This window comes from Crinia signifera, chromosome 1 (assembly GCF_055691185.1).
Source record: "Crinia signifera chromosome 1, ASM5569118v1, whole genome shotgun sequence".
Taxonomy (NCBI): domain Eukaryota; kingdom Metazoa; phylum Chordata; class Amphibia; order Anura; family Myobatrachidae; genus Crinia; species Crinia signifera.
The window spans coordinates 30,821,097-30,836,817 of NC_139217.1; the positions used below are offsets into that span (position 1 = coordinate 30,821,097).

General features: G+C 48.0%; 1 protein-coding gene across 1 annotated transcript in view; it reads left to right on the forward strand.

The window, feature by feature from the left end:
- Window positions 1–15,721, forward strand: part of GFRA4 (GDNF family receptor alpha 4) — a 319,424-nt gene that overhangs the window by 92,594 nt on the left and 211,109 nt on the right. The gene's annotated exons all lie outside the window — the stretch shown is intronic.

Here is a 15,721-nt window from a genome sequence, read left to right on the forward strand (position 1 = left end):
CGCGAATCGCGGGAGGGGGGTTGCGGGGGGTGTGACGCGAATCGCCACAAGAAAAAATCAACACAGAAAGGTCAACACATGTAAATGTTGACATAAGTGTGCCACTTCATTGGTGTCCATGTCGACACATGACAATGAATATGAAAAAATTAAAAAAATAAAAAATAAATCTTCAAAAACTCATGTCAACCTTTTTTATTGTCGACCATAGCCATGTCAGTGTTTTGCATGTGCCATTTAATCCTGGGGCTGCTGCGAATTGCGGGGGGAGGGGGGTGCCGCGAATCGCGGGAGGGGGGGCGCAGGGGGGGTGCCGCCAATTGTGCAAGGGGGGTTCTTTTTGCCGCGAATCGCGGGAGAGAGGTCGCGGGGGGGGGTGTTTTTTCCGCGAATCGGGGGGGGGGGTCACGGCGGAGGGTTTGCCGCGATTTGCGGGAGGGGGGGTCGCGGGGTGGTGGTTATGCCGCGAATTGCGGGAGGGGTCGTGGGGGGGTTCTTTTTGCTGCGAATTGCGGTAGGGGGGGCGCGGGGGAGCGGGTTTTTTTGCCGCGAATCGCGGGAGGGGGGGTGCGCGCGGGGGGGGAGGTTTTGCCGCAAATCGCGGGAGGGGGGCGCTCACCTGGTGGCTGTGGAGTAGCAGTGCTGGGCAACATGGGAAGGCAGTGGGTGTCTGGCACTGTCTGTGGGCTCACTGGGCTGGTTCTCTGTCACATACCTCCCAACATGACCCTCTCCAGGAGGGACACAATGCTCTGTTTCTAGACTTCCCCTTAATGTATGATTGCCATCACCTGTTTTAAACAGGTTAATTTCTCAGAAAGGTGTTCAGCACAGATGAAGGCAATCACACATTAAGAGGAAAGTCCAGGAACAGAGCGTTATAGACACAGACATCCACTTTGAGTGACAGATGTAGCCAAATATATAGGAGATTAAAAAAATTAAAAATAAATCTTCAAAAACTCATGTCAACCTTTTTCATTGTCGACCATAGCCATGTCAGTGTTTTGCATGTGCCATTTAATCCTGGGGCTGCTGCGAATTGCGGGGGGGGGGGTGCCGCGAATCGCGGGAGGGGGGTCGCAGGGGGGGTGCCGCCAATCGTGCAAGGGGGGGTCGCGAGGGGGTCCTTTTTGCCGCGAATCGCGGGAGGGAGGTCGCGGGGGGGTGTTTTTTCCGCGAATCGGGGGGGGGGGGTCACGGGGGAGGGTTTGCCGCGATTCGCGGGAGGGGGGGGTCGCGGGGTGGTGGTTATGCCGCGAATTGCAGGAGGGGTCGTGGGGGGGTTCTTTTTGCAGCGAATCGCGGGAGGGGGGGTCGCGGGGGTGTTTTTGCTGCGAATCGCGGTAGGGGGGGTCGCGGGGGAGCGGGTATTTTTGCCGCAAATCGCGGGAGGGGGGGGGCGCGGGGGGGGGGGGTTTGCCACAAATCGCGGGAGGGGGGCGCTCACCTGGTGGCTGTGGAGTAGCAGTACTGGGCAACATGGGAAGGCAGTGGGTGTCTGGCACTGTCTGTGGGCTCACTGGGCTGGTTCTCTGTCACATACCTCCCAACATGACCCTCTCCAGGAGGGACACAATGCTCTGTTTCTAGACTTCCCCTTAATGTATGATTGCCAGCACCTGTTTTAAACAGGTTAATTTCTCAGAAAGGTGTTCAGCGCAGATGAAGGCAATCACACATTAAGAGGAAAGTCCAGGAACAGAGCGTTATAGACACAGACACCCACTTTGAGTGACAGATGTAGCCAAATATATAGGAGATACGCCGGCCAAATCACAGGTGCCTTCTCAGCAGATGTCCGGGCGCGCTGGTTCCTGATTTACACAGCTGCATTAAGATCAAATCACAGCCTATAGTGGAGTTAATTAGAACTTGTAAGCACATAAAGACGTCTCAGATGGCTGAGCAGCGCACGCAAAAACACTCTAAAAACAGCCTGTAATGAGGGGGTACAGAGAGCGCTCCATTAATCCCGGCACAGATTCATGGGTTTGACCCGCTCGTCCTCTGACAACCTCCGCTTCTGTAACTGCCAGGCCTGACAACAGAACAGCCGCCACCAGCGCCGCTCGTTAGCGCTTTTACAATGATGATATGTTAATGTGACATTAAAGGACATTACACCTTTTTGCGTATGACACTTCTGCGAGAGCAGCTGTTTATGAGATGACCGTCACATTAAATGTGTTAATGCGCGAGACAGGTTGAGGCTGCAAATTGGTTCCGCGTCTGCATTTTCTGTAGCTGGAGGGAGACGCTGGGAAGCTGAGAAGCTGTGAAGGGATCTGGGTTTAGTGCAATTCCCCAACTGTGTTATGAGCTGTCCGGCAATCCGGTGCTGAAACCGTCTCTTGATTCCCAACTCTCAGCCTGTGCAATAACAGCTGGGGCAGAACTGTGGAGTCTCCTGTGTGTCTAATACACTGCAATGTGCTATGTGGGATTGCAGGACTCCCCAACTATACCAATATTGGTGGGAAAGTCGAAATTGCATGGTTGCTTGGGAGGAATCCTCCTAGTGGTAACCACTCTGCGGAACATTGGAGCAAGTGTGGGAGTCTGGGGAAGCGGTAGAAGGACCTGGTAATGACCCTGGATATTGGTCTTTTTATATACTGAACACTATATGGAATGCAATATTAATATCTAACACTAAAGATGGTCTCTAGTATAAGCTGTATAAAATATATTTTAGATATTTAAAAAAAAAAAAAGTAGACAGGGAAATGTTAAACGTACATAAATTAAAAAAAAACACAAAAGAACTGTACTTTCTAAGCACATGTTCTCCCACCTCATGGTAAGGCTCCTGTCTCTTCTTCCTGGTAGCTGCTCTCTGGTCCCGTTCACTGATTGATGACTCAGATCCACAGCAAACTTGGTAGAAGAAGCTAATACAGCTGGGCATGTGCAGCAGCTCCGCTCTGTCCCTTACATTGCAATGATGTAGTGACAGCTCTAGTAATCTACATAACTATAATTGAATAATGTTTGTGTGTGTGTGTGTGTGTGTGTGTGTGTGTGTGTAAGCGTTTTCAAACTTTGCACAATACCTTATCATCATAAGGGACAATCTAAGTTTGAAGATGGGTTTAATTGGAGGAGTCCCTTAGGGTGCTGTCATAAAGGTCCATGCTATTTCTGTTGTTTTCATGCATTGTGATAAGTCATTGGAAAGCTTATGACTTTCTGAATACAGCCAGGGCCACTGAAAGCGCTGCCGTGCCCCAGTAAAATGGGGGCGTGGTCAATCGGAGGGCATGGCCACGACACAGTAAAAAAAACAAAGTTTGCAGGGAGTGCGGGCTGTGTGCCGGCACACAGGCTGCTGCAGCAGCTGCCTCTCTGCCCCATTCAGCACATGGCACTGAGCAGCATGTGCTGAGCAGGGGAGATAGGCTGTGCTGCTGTGGCAGCCTCTGCTCTCTACTCCCACTGCCCACTCTCTGCAGAGGGGGGTGCGGGACCCAGGCCCTTCCAACAGACCGAGGCCCGGATAAAAAGTACTCGCCCCCCCTCTCAATAGCACTGAATACAACACAATTAACAGACTCCCTTAAGTGGACCCTCAACTCCTTTAGTGGTGGGTTTCCCTGGGGCAGGACAAACGTACCAGGGCAGGTTTGTCCTGCCCCAGAAATACTCACCACAGAAGGGGCAGCCACTGCCTTCTGCAGCAGCCCCTGCTCCCCTGGGGCTGCTGCTGCCGGCTTCGGCTGTTTGCGGGCGCTTGGAGAAGTTCGGGTGTCGCTTGGGGGCTCGGGAGCGCTCCAGTGTTTGGGCTCTCAGCGACGAGGAGGATCGGTGATGGGGAGGATCGTCAATGGGGAGCGGGAGGATCAGCGAACAGGGGGGATGGTGGTGCACCAGTGATTCACCGCTGGAGGCACCACTGGCACACCCTTTCTTTGCATGTCAGCCTGAGAAATTTTCGGCCATACCACCAAAGGGGTTAAAGTTCTATAAAGGTCCATAAGGGTCCATTAAGGTCTATAAGGTCCACTAAATGAAAAACATTTTCAGTTTACAAAACCTTTGAGAATTACATAGGCATAAACTTTCAGCCGTCTGACGGGCCTTAAGACTAGTCATATTATATGCCATTGCTATTGTTGTCATAATTTGAGCCACTTGACAATAGGATGGGGGTTTCTGGGCAACTGAACTCCTCCCTGCATTTGCCATTGCCTCCTGCTGTGGTCACTGGAGATGTCTCCAGTGCATGTGGGGAAAACCTGGCATGTTTCTGTCTACAGATGTCCACCGTGAAAAGGGAGTCTGTATGCCACAGCAATTAACGCTAAATCTAAATTCCAAATTCCCATGTTTGGAGGTACAATATGTTTTCATTTTCCTGCGCACTTTATCACCCCCTAAATATTGAAGAAACAAAACTCAAAGGAATTTATTTAACAATTAGCAGCGTTCGCTATAACTTTCTCAGTATGTTTCTAAGATTGAAGATTCTGATGACATCATCATACCGAGCATGACATCAGCCTCTAGAACAATAGGAGGGTTTAACCGACGCCGTAAGAAGATGAGGTATACACACGTAAGATATTTCATTAGCTTCTTACATCTGCTCTCTCCTGATCCCAACTAGTTTGTATTCAAACATTTGTTATTACCGCCCACTTATTTGTATGATTAAGCGTTACTTAAATACCGGAAAAAATCTCTCGCTCGGTGACTCAGATAAGGCAACTGTGAAAGGGTAAAATGTTCCCCAGACGACAGAATAGGGCATCATGCTAGGTTATTCTGTGGGGCTGATTCATCACACTGTCTGCGTAACTCAATGTTTGATGAATCAGCTGCACAGAAAAACATTGGATGATGTTTCATTTTGCTTAGCCTAGACTTTATTCTGACGTTTGTCAAATTCGACGTTAGACCAGTAATAGCTGGTTTGGAATGACATACACGTCACCCACGCAATGTAGTATACTTAAAGGGGCGCTGTTACCAGGAGAGACGCCTAGCTCCATTGATTAAAAAGACAAAAATAGATTCAAAATAAATATTAAAAAACAAAAAGTATTTACAAACGATTTATTTCTTCCTTTATTCAAAGGCTAAGAAAAGCTAAACATAAAACACTAGGTGATTCATCGCGCCCTACGGGCGCTCTTCACACCGGCGTAAGGGGCTGCGCCCCCTTAATTTGTGAATGTTTGTATTGTGAGACATATGGTTAGAATTGCATGAAAGATGCCTGTATTGCAACTTGAGTTATAGGTGAAATGTGTTAAATAGAGAGCATATGATGTGGAAGGGGGTGTGTATTATTTTGTTTAATTAAAAAGCGGTTACAGAGTAAGATGTACATTGATAGTGTGGATGGTACAGTGACATTTGTGGGTGTGGGGGGGCTGTGTGTGCATGTTGTTTAGGTGTGTGTGTGTGTGCAATAGTATAGTAGGGTGTTTCTGAGTCAGCGGCTCCCCACTGGCGGAGGTCACGACACAGGAAAACCGGAGGCTGGGTAGTGATAGGGGTGTGTGGGCATAAGGGGGACTAAAGAGGAGGGTGGGAGATATAAATCGTGGGCGCTAGGGGGGTTCCGTGAATCGGGAGGGGGCGGGGGTCTGCAAATTGCGCGGGGGGGGGCTAGAATTGCAGGAGGGGGGGGCCGCAAATCGCAGGAAGGTGGGTTCCGTGAATCGCGGGAGGGGGGGGGATCGTGGGGGTCCCGCAAATCGTGGGAGGGGGTGGTCGCGGGGGTCCTGCGATTCGTGGGAGGGGGGTCATGGGGGTCCGGGGGGGTTCTGGCAGAGGGGGGGGGGGTGCAGGAGTAATGGTGGATGGTGGCTGTGGAGTAATGGTGGATGGTGGGCGTGTACTGTAGCCCTGGCTGGGCGGGGGAAGGTGATGTCAAGGGGGTGGAACGATATACACATGAAAACGTTATACACATAAAACACTGGTCTTTTCCCTGGGAGGGGCGGGTTTGTGTATGCTGCTGGGCGTGAACGTTATATACACAGGTGATGAGTGACAGATCTGGCTAAATATATAAGAGACTAGAGGGTGGTTGGGATTAATTAGATTTATGTGATCTGATCGGGTTTAGAAACTTCATAGATTTCCAGAGAAGAAGACACCTAGAAGATGCTGGTACATGTGAATGAATCATCATCATGAATCAGATGTCTTTAGTACCATCGAAGATGTGCTGCTGTATAACAAATCCACCCTGACAACTTGCGCTTCTGTACTGTAGCTGACTTTCCAAACTGGCGCGTTTCGTAATGCTCTCACACAATTTCTTCAGGGATGTATCAAGGATTAATTCAACCTGAAGCCGAAACTGTTAGGAGGAACGCAGAACATTGTCCATGTTGACCGTTCAATCATCGTTATCATGCTGAATTTGCATGACCCTTATTGGGTCTTACAACTTTTAAATGACAGTAGATTTGAATTCATCTTACCATACTAATGACAACTAGACATTATTAGAACTTGCTTCACTTACTGACACTTATTGATGATTTGGGGATTGATGGATTGTTTGCATTTATACATAAATTAGTTACATATGTTTTATGTAGTAAATACAAATGATTGATCCTAATTTCAGGGACATCATGCGTTTTTCTTTATAGCAATGAGTCAGCGCTATGGAACCTTATGCACTAAGCAAGTCAATCATTTAGTTATACTGTATAAATTCACTGTGACAAAAGTCACCTGGGCGAGAGCAATAACTGCAGCGTTTCTCTGTCACGCACAGAATGGGGCTGTGAGATACAAGGAGAGTAGGCCATCAGGATGGGTTTGGATCCTATTGTCGACCCAACTTAGGTCGACAGTCATTAGGTCGACACCGTTGGGTCAACAGGCAACTAGGTCGACAGGGTTCTAAGTCGACATGGGTGAAGGTCGACAGGTGTCTAGGTCGACATGGGTTTAGGTCGACAAATGCATTAGGTTGACATGGGTTAGGTCGACAGGTCGCGAGGGCAACATGGGTTTTTTCACCGTTTTTTTACCCAAATGTCGACACAGTCGACATGGATGCAGTTGGAAGTTAACCGCAGCCCCTCGCATCGCTCGCTGTCGGCACGTCGGCTCAAAGAAACAGTGAAAAAACCCATGCCAACCTGTCGACCTAACCCATGTCGACCTAACGCATTTGTCGACCTAAAGCCATGTCGACCTTGTCCCATGTCGACCTAGACACCTGTCGACATTCATCCATGTCGACCTAGAACCCTGTCGACCTTGTTGCCTTTCGACCCAACGGTGTCGACATAATGACTGTCTACCTAAGTCGTGTCGACAATACGACCGTATCCCATCAGGATAGATCACATTCAAGGCAGAAAGTGAGTCACAATGGCCCACAAGCTGCCAGGGAATTCCATGGAAGTGGGCACATGTGGCATACGGAGGATGTAGAACTACTATGAAGGGTGGGTGGGCAACACAGCTGCACTGCGTTAACCCACCAACAGTCACAGCTGTAGGGAGAATTTGGAGGGACAGTCCCAATTTAGGTGGAAAAGTCCCAATTTCAGCAGGAAAGTCACAGTATTAATGGGATAGTCCTGATATGAGGAGAGCATTCCACCATCCCACAGTGGGAAAGGTGATAAAGTTGAGGGTGACAAAGTACCAACCAATCAGATTCTTTCATTTTTCAATGTGCTGCCTAGGCCACACCCCCATCCTGGCCTAGTCCCACTCCGCCCCCTTTCTGTCCCCCTCTGAACAGATGGGATGTTGTCAGGTGCGCAGCGAGGACAGTCTGCCGGTTATTAGCACTAGGAAAGTGTCTGCAGTAACAGAGCTGTACCCAGCGCACAAGCTGCAAGTGGAAGGCGAGGAATCTGCGGATCAGCTTTTGTCTCATCGTCAATGTTTCTGCATTTTTGCTAATCGCACATTAACAAACAAACAGACTCCCCGGAGCTTTCCGTTTCCTGATTAATTTATCAACTCATTTGTGTTAATTCTCGGCTGTCTCATAATTAAAAACTGTGAGCATGAGGGACGGGCAGTGAACCGGGGAAATGACAGCAAAAGAACATATGAAATGATTGTCACGCCCTCCCCAGGAAACAGCTAATTACGCATTTAGGGATCATTGTCGGTGGCTTCCCTCTGCGCAGCCGGTGTACTCTAATATGCGTGTTTCTGCGTCCCTGGCTCGGCGTGGGTCAATAGGAATCCGTGCAAGCAGTGCCAGGCTCCGCCCATGGCACCACAATCCCAACGAATGTGGCGATGATGAATCAAGCAGTGAAAAGAGTGACGAAGTGGAACAGTAAAGCTGGCTCCAGCAACCAATCAGCTTCAAGGAAGTACATTCTATAAAATGTACGTGTGTTCAAATTAGACGGATGAGCAAGGTGACGGGAACACAACTATCATCATGGATATCGCTCGTGGCATCGATGAGCGCGATTTGAAATATGTCAGTCTCCATATGACCATCCCCATCTGTGATATCCCCGGGATATGGGAATGATAAATAGCTGTGTAACTTTAAACTTGCCACGTAATCGCAGCCATTTCCGCAGCGCTGATAAGAAACAATGAGGCTCCTAAATGTTACAGAATTAAACTAAGGAGCCGACAGAGGGGCCGATTCAGACATGCTTGCTTAGCAGCGAATTCGGCACCGTCCCAGATGGTGGGGGACTGTGCATGCCTATAAGCACTAGTGCACATGTGCAGACCCCCACAGCGAGGGGCAGGGGGCGACAGGCAGGGGGTGTTCCGGGTTGGACACCTGGAATTTCATGGGTGTGGTTTCAAAAACAGTGGGCGAGCCTATAGAAATTCGGGCAGCAGTGTCAGCAGCAGGGGGCGTGCGTTCGTGCAGTGACAAATGTTTATAGATGGACGGCAGCTTCTGTGGACGGAGGTGTTCTGCACCACAGTGACCAGGTCAACTTCCATGTGTTTGCCCATCCGACTCCAGATAAGAGGGTTGTGAAACATTTGACTATTACCTAAGTGAGCGATAAAGGGCCTTATTTTGGGCCATGCACACCGGTGCGAATTCGCACAATGTTTTACAACTGTGCATACGCATTTCTGCGAACATGCATGCACTGTGCGCGAGCTGCAAGGGCAAACAGAGTGTTCGTTGGGACATACGACTGCAGCCGGGGGAATGCGGCCATGGCAATGCCCAGTGTTTCATGGGCGTTCCCATGGTAATGACCCAGTCATGCGGGTGCCAGGGGCGCACAGCAGACAACACCGGATGTCAGCTTCCCACCATGTTCCCCTCCAGAACACACGCAAGCCTAAGACACCTGAGAGTGTCTTATATTTGCGTGTGCACACCACATCATTCGATGGTCAGTGACCATAAAAGGATCTGGGTGTCGCCCAATAGGCTGTGTGCGTGCAATTTGGCCCTGCAAAGGGGGTGAGGGTCTGTGCGGGTGGCGGACGGGATTTAAAAGACACTACAAAGTTCGCAGCGCTGCAAAATTCGCAGCGCTGCCTGTCAACCAGAATAACCCCCATACTGTACAGTCCGCAGAGCTAGCGCAGCACTGCCTTCTGTTACACTAAGTGCCATATACATGGAAACAGGGAATCATACAGACAGCTGTTTAATATTCCGCCAAAGGTTACTTCTATGCAATTAGTGTAACCTCATTAGTTTGCTGGAAAGTTTAATTAGCTAGGTTACTGGAATATAGAGACACCGCATGTGTTCAGATTTATAGGAGATCTCATTTATTTATGAGAAACAGAGGATTTATTATTTCTACTTTATAGGTTTTTTTTGTTTGTTTGTTTTTCCAAACCAAGATTGGCAGTTAGGAGCGTCGGAGACAGCAATAGGTCTCCTCTGTGGCCGACGCATCTTCTATGGGAAATACTAGCTAATGGTAAGCCAGCTGCCGTTAAGGGTCATGCACACGGTGCGATATGAACTTCTCATATAGGCCCTTATTCTGGTTCACTCGCAAAGGCAAATTCCTTCTCAAATGGACAAAACCATGTGCACTGCAGGTGGGGCAGATGTTACTTGAGAGAGTTAGATTTGGGTGGGGTTTAACTTCAAAGTGAGATCTATATTGCAGTGTAAAAATAAAGCAGTCAGTATTTACCCTGCACGGAAACAGAATAACTCACTCAAATCTAATTCTCTCTGCACAAGTTACATTTGCCCCCCCCTGCAGTGCATGTGGTTTTGTCCATTAGAGAATTTGCTTTTGCGAGTGAACCAGAATCAGGCCCAAGGTGCGGTAACATGTGCAGAGAGCGTTAGATTTGGGTGAGTTATTTTGTTTCTGTGCAGAGTAAATACTGGCTGCTTTTTTTTTACACTGCAATACAGATATCTGACTGTTTGAAGTACAAACCCCACCCAAATCTAACTCTCTCTGCAAAGTTACATCTGCCCCCCCCCCCCCCTCTCACTGCAGTGCACATTGTTTTGTCCATTAGAGAGAGAATTTTCTTTTGCGAGTGAACCAGAAGAATCAGGCTCCTTGTGTATACAGCATGCAATGATGTTGATGTGCGCCACCACCGGTGGTACGATCTAGTCTAGTGCATAATAATGTATAGTCTAAACAGGGACGGTGCAAGGTCCGTCTGCACCCTAGGCAAACTAGAAAAAACACAGTAGCCCCCCCCCCATTCATCAACACCTGCACGTCCCATGTGTATATATATATATATATATTAGATTAGATACCTCTTTATTGTCATCACCCCAAATAGGGTGACAAAATTCAATTTAGCATCCATCCAGTACAAAACATCAATAAATAAAATACAAGATAGTCCATAGGCAAACCCAACCACCAACTCCTAACCCATTTCAACATTCATTTCTAAAATCGCCCTCGGAAAGAAACTATCCCTCATCCTACTTGTTTTACTTTTCAAGCACCTGAACCGTCTGCCAGAAGGTAACAAAGTAAACAGCACATTTGCTGGGTGGTTCCTATCCTTAGCAATACTGTGTGCCCTACGCAAGCAGCGTTTCCTCTGAATATCATTAGCTGATGGAAGAGGAACCCCCACTACTCGCTGAGCCAATTTTATTACCCTTTGGACTTGCTTCTGCTCTACCACAGTGCAATTCCCATACCACACAGTAATGCAGTTTGTTAGGATGCTTTCTACCGCACATCTATAGAAATTTAATAGAGTTGGTGTCGATAATTGTTGTTTCTTAAGCATCCTAAGAAAAAAAAGGCGTTGATGTGCCTTCCTCACTAGACAATTAACATTAGTTGACCATGTCAGGTCTTCTGAAATGTAAGTGCCTAGGAATTTAAAGTTAGGAACCTGATCCACAACTGTCCCATTGATTTCTACTGGCTGAATTGGTTTAGATTTCTTTTTCCTAAAATCAACGACCATTTCTTTTGTTTTACTGGCATTTAAGAAAAGATTATTGGCGTTACACCACTCGGTTAATAACTGAATCTCACTCCTGTATGCTGCTTCATTATCATTGTCTATGAGGCCTATCAGCGTTGTGTCATCAGCAAATTTAATTATGACATTCGAGTCATACGCTGGTTTGCAATCAGATGTAAAGATTGAATAAAGGAACGGACTTAGCACACACCCCTGCGGGACCCCTGTACTCAGCATAACCGGATCTGAGCACAGTTTACCTGCTCTTACCACTTGGGGCCTATCCGTCAAGAAGTCCCCTATCCAGTTACATAAAGAGTCGCTTACCCCTAGATCGTATAACTTAGAGATTAGCCTAGATGGTAACACCGTATTAAAGGCGGAGCTAAAATCAATGAACAGCAACCGAGCGTATGTATTACTTTTATCTAAATGCGACAGAACAGTATATAGCAGCAGAGAATTTGCATCATCAATGCTTCTATTTTTGCGGTAAGCAAACTGGAATGAATCCAAATCTGGTGGAAAAGCGGCTTTTAAATGTGTTAATACCAATCTCTCAAAACACTTCATCACTATAGGAGTGAGCGCAACAGGACGGTAATCGTTCAGAACTACTGGCCTAGAGTTTTTTGGCACTGGGATAATAGTAGTGCTTTTAAAGCACTCAGGAACCCTTGACATAGAGAGAGACATATTAAAAATATCTGTCAATACCCCTGCCAATTGCTCAGCTCCCACTCTCAGTATCCGCCCCGAGATGCCATCCGGTCCAGCCGATTTGTTAACATTAATTGCGTTCAGACCAGCTAGGACTTCAGCGTATGTCAACACAAGCGACTGGCCCGCACAGGGCAATCTGGACACCCTTCCAACATTAGCCCTGTCAAATCGAGCGTAAAAATCATTCAGCTCGTTTAACATGGGCATGTCCATTTCAGGGAGTGGACTATTTTTCCCCGTATTATAGTTGCAGATACCCCGAATTCCCTGCCATAAATGACGGGGGTCAGATGTAATAAGATGCTCCTCAATCTTTAACTTGTAGCAATATTTTGCTCTAGCAATACCCTTTTTTAGGTTAGCCCTAGCTGTATTATAGGCCACTGTGTCTCCCATTTTAAAGGCTATATTTCGAGCTTTAAGCAAAAGCCGGACCTCCCCACTCATCCACGGCTTCTCATTCGGGTACACAGTAATCCTTTTCCAGGTACAGATGTTATCGGCTGTGCTTTTGATATAATTCAAAACAGATGAGGCATACATATTAATACCAGCAACCACATCAGAGTCAAAAACTTGTGATCTAAACCGACTCCAATCTGTCTGTCCAAGTTCCGCCTGCAATAGTACATCACCCCCATTCGGCCAGATTTTAATGTCCTTAATAGTAGGTTCTACACGCCGTCTTAGTGAGACATATTTAGGAGATAGGAATAAAGATAAATGATCCGACTGTCCCAGATGAGGAAGGGCAGATACTACATAAGCTTCACGGATATTAGTGTACACATGATCCAAAGTTTTATTTCCTCTAGTTTTGCAGGAAACATGCTGGTAGAATAATCATAATGATGAGCTGCAATTTGGGACACTGGGCTTCGCGATCTCCTCGCGCCGCCATCTTGCCGAGTCAGTATATTAACGACAGACCGTCAAATCTTTCCAGCTCATTTTTCCTAGATGATTTGTGATAGGACATTTCATCGGAGACTCCCGGATAGTGCCCTTGTCCAGCCTCAAGGCTCTAGGACCCCTCGCACGATGAGCTGGAGCAATCATATATATATATAGATTCGGGGGTCGGTCGGCACTCTGGTTGCCTGGCTGCAACTGACCGTGTTGCCTTCCCAGTGCTGAGATGTGTAAAGACGTGGAAAGAATGGGCGGCACTCACGGGTTTAAATCCAAGAATAAACTTTAGTGGGGGTGTCACAGGAAAACCGACGTTTCGAGGCTTCTCTGCCTCTTTTTCAAGGTGGGTACCCACCTTGAAAAAGAGGCAGAGAAGCCTCGAAACGTCGGTTTTCCTGTGACACCCCCACTAAAGTTTATTCTTGGATTTAAACCCGTGAGTGCCGCCCATTCTTTCCACGTCTGTGTATATATATATATATATATATATATATATATAGATTCCAAAACTGCCGGCACTCTGTGTAGAAAGCAACGGTCCCCGGTGCCCAAACGGTGAACAATACAACATCCAAGGAAATGATGGCACTCAGGAGGCAAACAACGATTTGAAGAAAGCAGATATAATGTCAAGCTTTCGGGGACTTAAACCCCTTCTTCAGGACTGTAGGTTTTGTCCTGAAGAAGGGGTTTAAGTCCCCAAAAGCTTGACATTATATCTGCTTTCTTCAAATCGTTGTTTGCCTCCTGAGTGCCATCATTTCCTTGGATGTTATATATATATATACATACATATATATATATACATACATACACATATATGTATAATATATATTTATATAAACAAGGCTGCTCTTGCCCGGCATCCTCTCACCTCTTATAAAAGTGCGGGGATTCGCTCCGGGTGCTGGCCGGCTGCCAGACGCCCCTGTTCGTGTCGGATCTCTGGTGATCCTGGGCACTGTGTGCAGTCACACTGCTTCCGGCCCCGGCCGCCTACTGACTGTGGATCCGGGACACGCTGATAGCAGAGGCGGCTGGAGGGAAGGTAGCAGTAACGGGAGGATGGAGGCCGGAAGCCGCGGGTGGATGGAGGCAGGCGGGAGGTCGGATGGACTCGAGGCAGGTGGGCGGGCGGATGGAGGCGAGCAGGCGGGCAGGTAAATGGATTCAGGGCAGCGGACGGCTGGATGGAGGGTAGCGGGCGAATGGAGGGCGGCGGGCTACTGTTTTTTTCTGTGTGGCTACTGTGTTTCCGCTATGCAGTGACAGCTGACCGCCCCTCAGGTTCCTGCGCCCTAGGCAGCTGCCTAAAGCTGCCTAGTGAAAGCACCGGCCCTGAGTCTAAATCAGCCATAGCCAAAATCGCATTGTGTGTATAGTCCATATCACTGGTTCTGGGCTTCAGGGAGTTCAAGGGAAAATTGCATAGTCAAAATGGGATGCAGTTAAAATCCCGGCGGTCGAGATCCCGGCGTTCAGAATCCCGACGCCGAAATCCCTACCGTCGAAATCCCGACATATTCTCCCTCCGTGGGTGTCCACGACACCCCTGGAGGGAGAATAAATTAGTGTGCCGAGCGTAGCGAGGCACCGGGCCCACTGCGTGGCGAGCCCGCAAGGGGGGGCGATCCACGTCCCCCCCCTTGTCGGCATTTCGGCTGTCGGGATTCCGGCGTCGGGATTCTGAACGCCGGGATTCAGTACTGAATCCGTCAAAATTGACAATACCCAAAATCACACCGTGTGCATAGATCCCACATGACCCTCTCCAGGAGGGCCAGAATGCTCTATTCCTGCACTTCCCTCTTAATGTATGACTGCCATCACCTGTGTGGAAGCACCGTCCTTATCAATTACCCTGTTCACCACAGGTGATGGTAATCATGCATTAAGAAGAAATTCCAGGAGCAGAGCATTGTGGGGGTTATTTTGGTTCACTCTTTCTGACCAATATTTTGGCACTTGTAGGGGGATGTGATGCGATCTATCTATATGTGCGGGTGCGATGCAATGCGATGCAGTACGTTTTTAGTCATTTTTTTCTTTTGATGTTGATAGCTACTAATGGACATCGCATCGCATCGCATGTACTCCTGTACTGATGCAATGCGATACAATGAAGCACAAAAAGTACTGCCTGTTGATACTTTTTGTGCTTTACAATATTGTACCTGCGGGGACGCGCATTGCATCCCCGCAGGTACACGGCGCGATTATCCCACATGAGATGCGTTTTGTACTTTAAAAGTACAAGACGCATGCGATAATCGGAACGTGTATGGGCACCTTTAGATGGACAAAACCATGTGCATGTCAGGGGGGGGGGAGATGTAAAATGTGCAGAGAGAATTAGATTTGGGTGAGTTATTTTGTTTCTGTGCAGGGAAAATAAGGACTGCTTTATTTTTACACTGCGATATAGATCTCACTTTGAAGTAAAACCCCACCCAAATCTAATTCTCTCTGCACAAGTTACATCTGCCCCACCTGCAGTGCACATGGTTTTGTCCATCTAAGAAGGATTTTGTCAGAAAGAGTGAACTAGAATAACCCCCTGTGTCCCTCCTGGAGAGGGTCATGTTGGGAGGTATGCGTGTGTATGCACCTTTAGGTGCGCTTGGCTTGGGCATCCTGGGGCAGACCTGCAGAGGAGAACGAGCACCTGATTCCTGCACATGTACCCAGATAGATTCCGAGCAACTGACACACGGGAGACTGTACTGTCAGC